This window comes from Hyperolius riggenbachi, chromosome 4 (genome assembly GCF_040937935.1).
Source record: "Hyperolius riggenbachi isolate aHypRig1 chromosome 4, aHypRig1.pri, whole genome shotgun sequence".
Classification (NCBI taxonomy): domain Eukaryota; kingdom Metazoa; phylum Chordata; class Amphibia; order Anura; family Hyperoliidae; genus Hyperolius; species Hyperolius riggenbachi.
Genome location: NC_090649.1, coordinates 492052603 through 492065498, shown reverse-complemented (window position 1 = coordinate 492065498; position 12896 = coordinate 492052603). Strand labels below are relative to the sequence as shown.

Here is a 12896-nt window from a genome sequence, read left to right as displayed (position 1 = left end):
GCTTTTTTTGTTTCAATTCACACATGCGGTAATAGTTTAGTCATTTTTACCGAAAAGTTGCTGCATCACAATTCACGATCAAATCAAGATTTTTACCTAATTCGGTATTTCATTCAGTATTAGCTGGATTACTGCAGCGCAAGGTAAATGGATGAACGATGTGATACAGGCAGCATTGTTTATTATTCTGACAAGTAAGGGGCAAGTCCAGGCTGCATAAAATGAACATAAAATTTGTATCAGCTCAAAACCATTAGTATCCCATTAACTATTTTGAATAACTACCTAATAACATTGTGAAAATAGTGAAATATTGTTGTTGTTATTATTACGAACTTCCTTATTTTCCTGAATAGCATAATTAGTCTTCCCCTTTTCTCTGCTCTGAATGGCTGTTAGTTGCTGAGATGCTGAACATCTCACTTGTGCTACAACATGCTCTAATCTCAGTGAATCCACATCATTTATTGAGGTAATTTAGCACACTAGTGCGTCATTTCAGTTTTCCATGCGGTGACAGCTTTAGTGAATTGGTGTAACGATTGTGGAATTCTCTCCGTGATCAGCGCACAGGATGTGCGCTGACACTGCGGAAATCCTCCACAAACGTATAATTTGCGGGAACCCAGCAGAAGGTGCAATGCACCTGTAGAGGGAAATTCCTGTCGGCAGGTGGAGCTGTGGAGTGCAGAGGAACAGCTCCTCTGCCCTACCACACACGCCAGACAGGAATTGTACGAAGGGAAGAAACGCAATCGCAAGAGAGGCGATTGAGAATGAGCACAGAGACAGATTGTGTGTGTGTGTGCATAAAACTAGTCGCCAACCCGCGACTGTGCACACACCACAGCAGATAAGAAGCAGGAACGTGATCGCGAGAGGTGCGATCGCCAGACGTGACACAAGGCTACAGCAAGGCGGAGCACGAGAGTAGCAAAGGCACAGCAAATCATACAATGAGGAGATAAGGAAAATAACAAACGCTAACTGAACGCGAACACCGCACTCATTCGCAACAGTGCACGCGTTCATGCGCGGTCTCCACGTGATAAGCACAATAGAGACAAGCACGCCTAACTAACCACTGACAGACAAACATGAAACAGAGGACGCGAGCGCTTGCTTAACGGTTACCTCACCGAGCCTCCAGCAAGCGTTCGTAGCTGACAAGACAGACACACAAAAACAGGGATAAGCGAGAGATAGGATCCACAGCACTAGCGAAAAGAGGCCAGTGCGATCCAGGGAGACAGAGAGATGGAGATCAGACGGATCCACAGCACTAGCGCTAGGCGAGTGCGATCCAGGCAAGACAGATAGAGGAGATAGCTGGTAGCAACCGCTGCTCCAGCTAAACTCCAAGAACAAAGATCAGAACGACCTCCTGTCGACCACCGCAGGGACAGGACAATCGCAACAGACAAACAAAACAGATATGCAAACCTAACTGCACTAGGAAACCTGCCGAGTACAGTCCCAGCAATTACTCTAAGCTACTATTCAAACAATGAGCAAGGCTGACACTCTCCAGAGTGTTTCACAGGAAGAATCCTTATGACCAGCAACTTACTGTGGTATCACACAGTATTTATAGAGCAAGCCCACAAGGGATGTGGCTAGGCAATCTGCATGACAAACGTATGCAAATTCCTCAGCAGCAAGTTGCAATACTGACAAAAGGTCTCTCTTCCAGAGACCTGCAGAATGCAGACCTGAACAGTGGTCAAAAGGCTTTTCAAAAAAATGTTCAGTAAAATCAGCTGTTTTCTGATTTACCAAAATGTTTTGTGAATTGAAGCGTGTTTCCTTTCAAGTTACTACATACAGGTGAAACCGGAAAAATTAGAATATGGTGCAAAAGTCCATTTATGTCAATAATTCAACACAAAATGTGAAACTACTATATGATATAGACTTATGACATACAAAGCCAGATATTCCAAGCCTTTCTTTGTTATAATGTTGATGATTTAAGCTACGTACACACATATGACAACGATCGTTCATTGTGAACAACAAACGATCTTTTAATTGACGAAAGAACGACCTAGCTTTTAAAGGTGTGTAACGATCTGATCGTTTGTTAACGAACGATCCGGAACAACATCACATACTGTTCCTGGAAGTTACATCATAGCAAGTTCCGCTCGCACGTAACGAACGGTTCAAAACGTACGTTACACTGTAAAACTAATGTTACGTATATGACATAACTAAAATTTCTATTTCATACTGTCGGTATGTAGTAGAGCATCTAGATAATATAGTGTTGACAAAACATACAAAAATACACTTTGTCCTGTTAAAATAAAAATTATGGTATAATCATGTAGTATACAACGCGTCACTGGGTACAATCATAGAACGAACGCTACATCGCGAGGGGAAAATTTAATGTGCTGCGACTATAAAACGAAGTGCGCATGTCTTGCCTGCTACGAACGACCGTTTCTTAACGATGTACTACTTTTGCTAACGATCGTCGTTTAAAAAAATCCGCCAGGACAGATCTTTCGTTTTTAACGATGTAGCTCGTCCATCATTTGACTTAATGATCGGCTTTTTCTTTAAACGATGGTCATTTGAAATAACGATCGTTTCAAACGACTATAGTCGCATGTGTGTACGCACCTTTAGGCTTACAGCTTATGAAAAAACCCCAAACCACAATCTCAGATCATTAGAATATTGTGAAAATGTTCAATATTCTTCTCGGCTCAAAGTGTCCGACTCTAATCAGCTAATTCATCCAAAACACCTGCAAAGGGTTCCTGTTCCACATATTAGTTTCACCTTTTAAGTTGAATGACTGACATAAATGGACTTTTGCAGGATATTCTAATTTTTCGAGGGTCACCTGCATTATTTAGCCTATTGAAGTATTTGAAGCAGCTCACCAGAGACCACTTATATATATATATGGCCTTGCAGGGCTATCTTGCATTAGCTTCTGTGGTGGTCTTCACACATGATGCATGCTGGGACACTAGTTTCTTGGTTTACCCCACCGTAGTGTCTGTTAGCGTGGGAGTTTACTGGTTATTATAAATGTCTATGTGCAATTTATGTGCTTAATAAAAGTTAGGTTTTATGGTCGATCCCGGAAGACTTATCTTCTATTCCTTCTATTCCTCCCTCTCTTCCCATTCTCGTATTTCCCATCTCCTCAGTCATTATTATTCTTAATGACTTATATAGAGCCATCATCTGCTGTGCAGCATAAGAAACAAACATGGCACATAATACAGAAACTGGCGCATAATACTGAGGCGCTAGCATAGCCGGCCTTTGACCTGAGCGACCCGAGTGGTCGCATAGAGAGCCGGCTTCCAAGGGGGCAGCTAGAGATGGCTAACTAACTAACCTGGCTACCTATACTGAGGGAACCGACACCTGGCTAAGTATACAGGAGACACTAACACCTGGCTACCTATGGAGGGAGACCTACACCTGACTTACTATACTGGGGGCACCTATGCTTGGCAACCTATATTGAGTGCACCTACACATGAGATCCTATACTGGGGACACCTATACCTGGCTACCTACCTATACTGAGTCTGAGGGAGTTTCTTTTTTCTTTTCTTTTTCTTTTTTTTTTGGGGGGGGGGGGGGTGCACTGCGGCCATAACGTGTGGTGAAAATTGTCGGTGCTCTACTATCATTCCAAAGGGGGAGGGGGGGGGGCGCCTAACTGTCCCACTGATTGTATTTATTAATATTCCTGAAAGGTTCTAGCCTTCATTTTTAAGTGTATTCAGGATAATGCTCTCTTTCCATCCATTTTGTGGTTATTTGTATTTTTCTATTATACATATGTGATGCGTATGTGGTGTGTCAAGGAGATCTGAGCGTTTGGCGTGATGTGTCACGACTTCAAAAAGGCTGGGAACTGCTGTCCTAGGAGGTAACTCAGAAGAAAAGGGGAAAAGTGTGTGTGTGTGTGTACAGTGTGTGTGTGTGTGTGTGTGTGTGTGTGTGTGTGTGTGTGTGTGTGTGTGTGTACAGTGTGTGTGTGTGTGTGTACAGTGTGTGTGTGTGTGTGTGTGTGTGTGTGCTTGTGTGTGTGTGCTTGTGTGTGTGTGTGTGTACAGTGTGTGTGTGTGTGTGTGTGTGTGTGTGTGTGTGTGTGTGTGTGTCTGTGTGTGTGTCTGTGTGTGTGTGTGTGTGTGTGTGTGTACAGTGTGTGTGTGTGTGTGTGTGTGTGTGTGTGTGTGTGTGTGTGTGTGTGTGTGTGTGTGTGTGTGTGTGTGTCTGTGTGTCTGTGTGTGTGTGTGTGTGTGTGTGTGTGCTTGTGTGTGTGTGCTTGTGTGTGTGTGTGTGTACAGTGTGTGTGTGTGTGTGTGTGTGTGTGTGTGTGTGTGTGTGTGTGTACGTGTGTGTGTGTGTGTTTTATATTCAGCAAGAAGCACTGTAAGCTCGCAAGGGCAGGGACCTCCTCCTAGTGTTTCTTATTTTGCTGTAATTTGCCATATGAACATGTGCCAATTTTAGTGATATGTCAATATACACATTAACTATAACTATATATGTATTTGTACTTGTGTACTGGATGTCATGACTATGACTATTTGTTACTATGTACAATGCTACAGAAGATGTTGGCGCTATATAAATAAAAAATATTCTCTGCCCCTGACCGGATGTATGAAAGGAACACTGTGGAATGTCTCCGCTCCTCACTGCACACCTTGGCCTCAATTCTGGTGGGGTTATCAAACAAATTACCTCATGAGGTAATGACATTTAGCAATTCTGGTAGGTTTTAGTAACGTTTTACCTCATGAGGTAAATTATGAGGTAATTTGCATTAATTTTACTGAAAATAGCTATTCTCATAGAAATTAGGGGGCATGTTAGCACATAATTTACCGATCAGTGTAAGACCTGCCTGTACCTGGAGGTAACGTCAATTTGTGTGCATTTTGCAGTTTTTAGTGTCGTTCCTATTCAGGGTGTGTAATAGAAAAGAATAGTAGAAATAAAACTCTAAATATTTACTGGAATTTTTTTTTTTATATGGAATGCCTATAAATGTACTTTTCATAAGTTGCTACATAATCAAATACACCTTCCCCCCCCTAAAAAAAAAAACATCTTCTAAAGACTATCCTAACTCTTGGAAGACAAATAAAGACTACTACGGTATTATTTACTGCATGCTTACCGCTGAAATACCTCATGTTTTACCTCACTTTGGCTATAATTCATAAAGGAGCTGTCGGTAGTGCGGGAAAACACCGTTCTTCTCCGCAAGCGGTACTTAAGACTTCTGGGTGGTCATTCATAAAGAAGTTGCCTGTTGCGATAGAAGTGCGGAGGTTTTCTGGAGGAAGCTGGCGGTAGCGTGGCGGAAGACATGCGGAAACATAAAAGCTGCCCGATTCCCTCCGTGCGCTCCTCTGTCTGATGCTGCTTGGGAGGTCCGTCCCATTCATTTACATGTAATCCGCCCGCCTATCGCTACTGTCCAGCAAGCGGTATTTTCCTTCCGCATACCGCTTGCTCTAATCTTTATGAATGGACGTGTTTGTTACTTTTTCTAGATTAATCTAGAAAAACTCCGCACAAGGCGGAAATGTATCGCTCTGCACGGGAATGTCAGCTTTTCATGCGGAAAGAGCCTTTATGAATGGGGATTTTGCTGAGTGTTCGGTAAAGTCAGCGGTATTAAGCATTTCCGCATGCGGAAATGCTTTATGAATGATAGCTATTATGCATTTACCTCAAGTTTTACCTCATGTTTTACCTCACTCTATGCATTTACCTCAAGTTTTACTTCATGTTTGGAAATGGAGAAAAATCTTTCAGAATTGCTAAAAAAAGAGGAAAATACTTAATGAGGTATTTTACCTACAAAAAATATTTACCTCACATAGCTACCAGAATTGAGGCCAATAAATCTGTCTGGTTAACGTAATTAATGAAAGTATGATTTGTGCTACTCATGATTGAATTGTACATCATTTATGAGATGAGAGTAAACGGAAGGGAAGCCTTTATTGTGAGGTATAGATTCTTTCTCTGCGGCTGTTGCCATTATTACTCTTAGGTCGCTCATATAGAATTATAATGTTGCTGGTTCCCCTCGGTATTGGCTGTATGGCTTCCCATTGTTTATAATTCAAGCACTTTCATGCTAGTACTTATTATTTTATATTAAATAACAATTATGCATATTCCACCGCACTGTACTGGAACATAGCTATTCATTTACAATTAAGTAAGGAGAATTAATAAGGATGGCGTCTTCAAGGGCAACTGAAGTGAGAGGTATACGGAGGCTGCCATATTTATTTCCTTTTTAACAATGCACATTGCCTGGCAGTCCTGTTGGTCTATCTGGCTGCGGTAGTGTCTGAATCACACCTGAAACAGGCATGCAGCAGCATCCAGTCACACTTCAGTTAGAATCCTCTGATCTGTATATGGCTAAAAGTATCAGCAGGAAAGCCAGGCAACGTGCATTATATATAAAGAAATAAACATGTCAGCCTCCATAACCCTCTCGCCCCGGGTTTCCTTCAAAATACAACTGAAGTGAGTGGGATATGGAGGATGCCATATGCATTTACTTTTAAACAATGCACATTGCCTGGCTGTCCTGCTGATCCTCTGTCTCTAATACCTTTAGACATTGCCCCTGAACAAGCATGAAAATCAGATGTTTCTGATAAAAATCTGACAAGTTTAGCTGCATGCTTGTTTCAGGTGTGTGATTTAGACCCTACTGACAAAAAAGATCAGCAGGGCTGCCGGGCAACTTGTATTATTTAAAAGAAAATAAATATGGCAGCCTCCATGTCACTCTCACTTCATCTGTCCATTAAGGGCAAATGGAGGCCTTAGCATTGATGCAGTGTTCCTAATAAAGCACTCAGCATAAATTGAATTTTACCTGTGTGTTAAAAGACAACTGAAGTGAGAGTGATATGGAGGCTAAAGTATTTACAGTGGTGTGAAAAACTATTTGCCCCCTTCCTGATTTCTTATTCTTTTGCATGCTTGTCACACTTAAATGTTTCTGCTCATCAAAAACTGTTAACTATTAGTCAAAGATAACATAATTGAACACAAAATGTAGTTTTAAATTATGGTTTTTATTATTTAGTGAGAAAAAAAACTCAACACCTACATGGCCCTGTGTGAAAAAGAAATTGCCCCCTGAACCTAATAACTGGTTGGGCCACCCTTAGCAGCAATAACTGCAATCAAGCGTTTGCGATAACTTGCAACGAGTCTTTTACAGCGCTCTGGAGGAATTTTGGCCCACTCATCTTTGCAGAATTGTTGTAATTCAGCTTTATTTAAGGGTTTTCTAGCATGAACCGCCTTTTTAAGGTCATGCCACAACATCTCAATAGGATTCAGGTCAGGACTTTGACTAGGCCACTCCAAAGTCTTTATTTTGTTTTTCTTCAGCCATTCAGAGGTGGATTTGCTGGTGTGTTTTGGGTCATTGTCCTGCTGCAGCACCCAAGATCGCTTCAGCTTGAGTTGACAAACAGATGGCCGGACATTCTCCTTCAGGATTTTTTGGTAGACAGTAGAACTCATGGTTCCATCTATCACAGCAAGCCTTCCAGGTCCTGAAGCAGCAAAACAACCCAAGACCATCACACTACCACCACCATATTTTACTGTTGGTATGATGTTCTTTTGCTGAAATGCTGTGTTATTTCTACGCCAGATGTATTGGGACACGCACCTTCCAAAAAGTTCAACTTTTGTCTCGTCGGTCCACAAGGTATTTTCCAAAAAGTCTTGGCAATGATTGAGATGTTTTTTAGCAAAATTGAGATGAGCCTTAATGTTCTTTTTGCTTAAAAGTGGTTTGCGCCTTGGATATCTGCCATGCAGGTCGTTTTTGCCCAGTCTTTTTCTTATGGTGGAGTCGTGAACACTGACCTTAATTGAGGCAAGTGAGGCCTGCAGTTCTTTAGATGTTGTCCTGGGGTCTTTTGTGGCCTCTCGGATGAGTTTTCTCTGCGCTCTTGGGGTAATTTTGGTCGGCCGGACACTCCTGGGAAGGTTTTCATTGTTCCATGTTTTTGCCATTTGTGGTTAATGGCTCTCACTGTGGTTTGCTGGAGTCCCAAAGCTTTAGAAATGGCTTTATAACCTTTACCAGACTGATAGATCTCAATTACAGTACTTTGTTCTCATTTGTTCCTGAATTTCTTTGGATCTTGGCATGTCTAGCTTTTGAGGTGCTTTTGGTCTACTTCTCTATGTCAGATAGCTCCTATTTAAGTGTTTTCTTGATTGAAACAGGTGTGGCAGTAATCAGGCCTGGGGGTGACTACAGAGATTGAACTCAGGTGTGATAAACCACAGTTAAGTTATTTTTTAACAAGGGGGGCAATCACTTTTTCACACAGGGCCATGTAGGTTTTGAGTTTTTTTTTCTCACCAAATAATAAAAACCATCATTTAAAACTGCATTTTGTGTTCAATGATGTTATCTTTGACTAATAGTTAACGGTTTTTGATGAGCAAAAACATTTAAGTGTGACAAACATGCAAAAGAATAAGAAATCAGGAAGGGGGCAAATAGTTTTTCACACCACTGTATATCCTTTATATCCTTTTAAACAATACCAGTTGCCTGGCAGTTCTGCTGGCCTGTTTGGCTGCAGTAGTCTCTGAATCACACACCTGAAACAAGCATGCAGCTAATCTAGTCAGATCTCACAATAATGTCAGAAACACTTGATCTGGTGCATGCTTGTTCAGGGGCTATGGCTGAAAGTATTAGGCCGGTTTCACACTACAAACTTGCGGCAGAGATGCGGTGTGTCACGCCCACCGCACCGCCAGAAACAGCCCTTCAGGGAACACCGCGTTAGCACGCAGAGTTCCGTGTCTGGCCACCAGCCAGGCAGGAAGTGATGCGTGCTTGCGGTCACTTCCTGCTTCGGGGTATGCAGAAGTGCACGGAGGCGTATTGTAAAAATACGCTGCCACGACGCTGCCTTTTAAAAAAAAAATGCATCTCCATAGACTAACATGACTTTTGGGCCGACACAGCAGGTCACGCACAGTAACGTAGCTCTGCTTTAGCATTAGATTAGGGGCTTCCGGCGCAGCGTATCGCAACATGGGAAGTAGGAACCTTCCCCATAGGGTTGCATTAGGCTGGGCCCTTAGAGGCAGAGGATCAGCAGGGCTGCCAGGTAACTGGTATTGCTTAATCACCCTTGCGTTTTGATTATTTGCGGCGCTCGGCCGCGGGTGGTTTTTTTTAACCTATTTTTTTTTTTTTTATATCATGTAGCTAGCCTAGCGCTAGCTACATGATTCCCCCCTCCCTGTGGCATCCATGGCACACCTCGCTGCCAGCGATCATACCCAACAGGAAATCCCGCTCTGAACAGGATTCTCTGTTAGGGCTTCCCTAATCGCCATGGCGACGATCGGAATGACGTCATCGACGTCATGACGTCAGGTGGAGTCCCGATCCACCCCATAGCGCAGCCTGGCGGTGATTGGCCAGGCTGCGCTGAGGGTCTGGGGGGGGGGGCCTCTTTCGAGCGGGTGGCGGCGATCGAACGAAACACGCAGCTAGCAAAGTGCTAGCTGTGTGTTTTTTTTTTTTTATTATAAAAAAAAAGACCCACCAGGGGCTGAGCAATCCACCGCGGCGGTAATGGACGAGCTGAGCTCATCCAAACCGCTCAGGTGGTTAAAAGGAAATAAATATTTAAGCAGTATGCCTAAAGTTCAGAGATAGGATAGTAGTAAAAGTCAGAAACCTGCTAGACTTCATGTGTGCTTGCACTAACTCACTGGCTCCAGCCTGCTGATCACCTGACATCTAACTGCTAAACAGTAACCAGCACAACTGCCATCTACGTGTTTACTATTTACCTGCATCAGTGTTTTACTACTGCTTACATCTGGAAATATGCCTGAAGAAGGGGACTATATCCCAGAAAGCTTGCATCATTTAACTTTATCAGTTAGCCATTAAAAGGTATTACTTTTACAAGACTTAGTTCTTTTCTACCTACATAAGAGATAGGATCCGATAGAGGATTTGCGCTGATAATGTCCTGTATGCCTTTTTAAAGGACATCTGTCTCGAAAATCTTAAAATTTTAAATATATGAAAACATATACAATGAAGTAGTGCGTTTCTCCCAGAGTAAAATGAGCCATAAATTACTTTTCTCCTATGTTGCTGTCACTTACAGTAAGTACTACAAATCTGACAGAACCGACAGGTTTTGGACTAGCCCATCAGCTCATGGGGGGTTCACAGGGTTTTCTTTATTTTCAAAAAGCACTTAGTGAATGGCAGTTGCTCCGTCCAACTGCCAAAAAAGTGTACGTTGAGCAGGGAGGCTGGCCAGCATCTTTGTATAAATCTTTTTTAGGGAATGTCTTTATAAAGAATAAAAGCCATGATGAGAATCCCCTGTGGAGAGATAGGCTAGCCCAAAACCTGTCGGTAATGTCAGATTTCTACTGCCTACTGTAAGTGACAGCAACATAGGAGAGAAGTAATTTATGGCTCATTTTACTCTGGAAGGAACGTACTTCTTATTTGTATGTGTTTTAAATTTTAAGATTTTCACAACAGTTCCTCTTTAACCTCCTGGGCGATAATCCCGAGCTGAGCTCGGGGTATGTCGCACAGGAGGAGTTCTCAGGCCCTGGTGGGCCGATTAGCATATTTTTTTTTTGTTACACGCAGCTAGCACTTTGCTAGCTGCGTGTAACTTACGCTCGCCGCCGATCCGCCGCTACCCGCCGTGCCACGCAGCCCCCCCTCCCCGACCCCTTGCGCAGCCTGGCCAATCAGTGCCAGGCAGCGCTGAGGGGTGGATCGGGACTCCCTCTGACGTCACGACGTCCATGACGTCGGTGACGTCATCCCGCCCCGTCGCCATGGCGACCGGGAAAGCCCAGCAGGAAATCCCGTTCTGAACAGGATTTCCTGCTTACGCTGATCGCCGAAGGCGATCGGAGTGGGTGGGGGGATGCCGCTGCGCTGCGGCTATCATGTAGCGAGCCCAGGGCTCGTTACATGATTTAAAAAATAAAAAAAAATAGTGCTGTGCCCCCTCCTGGGCGATATAATTGTATCGCCCAGAGGGTTAACCACTTAATGACAAGCTGATTTCTAAAAATGTCCTGCTAGAGCCTCTTAATGGCTCCAGCACGTTTTTATAAGTCAGTCAGTGCTGCTGCCGCTGTACGTGTGCACGTGCGCGCTCCCGTGCACGTGAAAATAGTGGGGGGAAAAAACACCAAAGAAAAAATACACCTTTATTTCCAAATACTATATTGTCACCATACTTTGTACTAGGGACATAATTAAAATCTTGTGATAACCAGAACAAATAGGCAGATAAAATGTGTGGGTTTTATCTACAGTAGCAGTGTTTATATTAAAACTATAGGGGATGAAATTTGGAGAAATTGTGTATTTTTTCATTTTTTCCTTGTTTTTCCCTGTAAAATACATAGAAAATAAAGTAATTACTGAAAACAAATATCAACCCCAAAAAGCCCAAATGGTGGTGAACAAAACAAGATATAGATCATTTTATTGTGATTAGTAGTGACTAAGCTATTGGCAAATGAAAGGGATGAGCACTGGAAGGTGAAAATCGCTCTTGTCCGTTAGGGTAAAAACGCTTTGGGGTGAAGTGGTTAATGTTGGCTTCTCCAGTCAGGGGCCATACTGGCATCACAGCTCCACCGCAGCCCAGCTTACATCTGCTCTACCCAGAGACTGCGTTCTGCTGCTGTCAGTTCCTGCGGAGTGCAGCGTCTAGGTGGGCCGTTTATTCCAGTGTCCTCGTTTCACCTGCTTCCTGTGTGTGCGCAGCCCTTTCAGGAGCCTCAGTGTGAAATCTGCAACAATAGCGCACCCAGGAACGAGCGTGCCAGATGTACATTACCGCCGCGGCGATGGGAACGGCTAGAACTGGAGCATGAAATCCCAGCATTAATTCACCTTAAGCAAGCAGCCCTCATCAGAACTCCCTGCACAGCCTCACCTCGGCCAGAGAAAGGCAGAGATCTGTGTTCAGCTGACACCGCGGACAGGTTCTGCGCATTCAGGAAATTCCATCCCAATTACGCCGTAAAAGCGGAAGACGCAAAGGCAGCGAGTACCTCCGATACATAATGTATGTCGGGGGGGCAGCCGTGCAGAAAGACAGGTGGGAAAACAACAATACAGCAGCTTAAAATGACCCTGAACTAAACTTGCTTACAATAAACTGAGCAAGAATTAGTTATTGTATTTATAAAGCGCCAAAATATTACGCAGCGCTGCACAATAGATAAATGGGGTGAGCATACAAGGACCATACAAGGCGGGATATACAAGGAGCTCACAACAAAACAAGATCATGCAAATGTCTCTGATAACAGTAGTTCAGTGTCATTGGTCAAATTAGGGCCCCTTTCCACTCGCATCCCTCCGCAGGTACTTCTGGTTGTCTTCTGTACAACCGGATGCGGCGTCATGCGGCTTACCGTCGGCGGCAATGGGGACTCGGATGCGTGCGGCGGAAAACTGCAGCATGCTATCCATAATTTACCCCACGTCGCATCGCGCCGGATCGCGCAGGTAAATTTGCGTCAATGTGTGGCCTAAGTGTCCCACTTTCTTATCTCAAAATGTTGGGAGGTATGACTAAATATTCTGCTGGCCAACAAGAAATGATCTGCAGCCTAACTTTTTCTGCTCACTCAAGGCCCATTCACACTAGAAGCGCTTTTCTGAGCGTTTTGTGATTGATTAGCGTTTTTCAAAATCGCTCCCATTCACTTTCATTAAAATTGTGGAAAAATTGCTGCGATTTCGCGATCGCGTATTTGAAAATCGCAGAGATTTTTCTGCAATTTTTACTGCAATTTTAATGAAATTGAATGGG

At 43.4% G+C, this 12896-nt stretch overlaps 1 protein-coding gene across 5 annotated transcripts in view; it reads right to left on the bottom strand.

The window, feature by feature from the left end:
• TTC7A (tetratricopeptide repeat domain 7A) overlaps positions 1 to 12896 on the bottom strand; it is a 464279-nt gene that overhangs the window by 271924 nt on the left and 179459 nt on the right. The window lies entirely within an intron of this gene.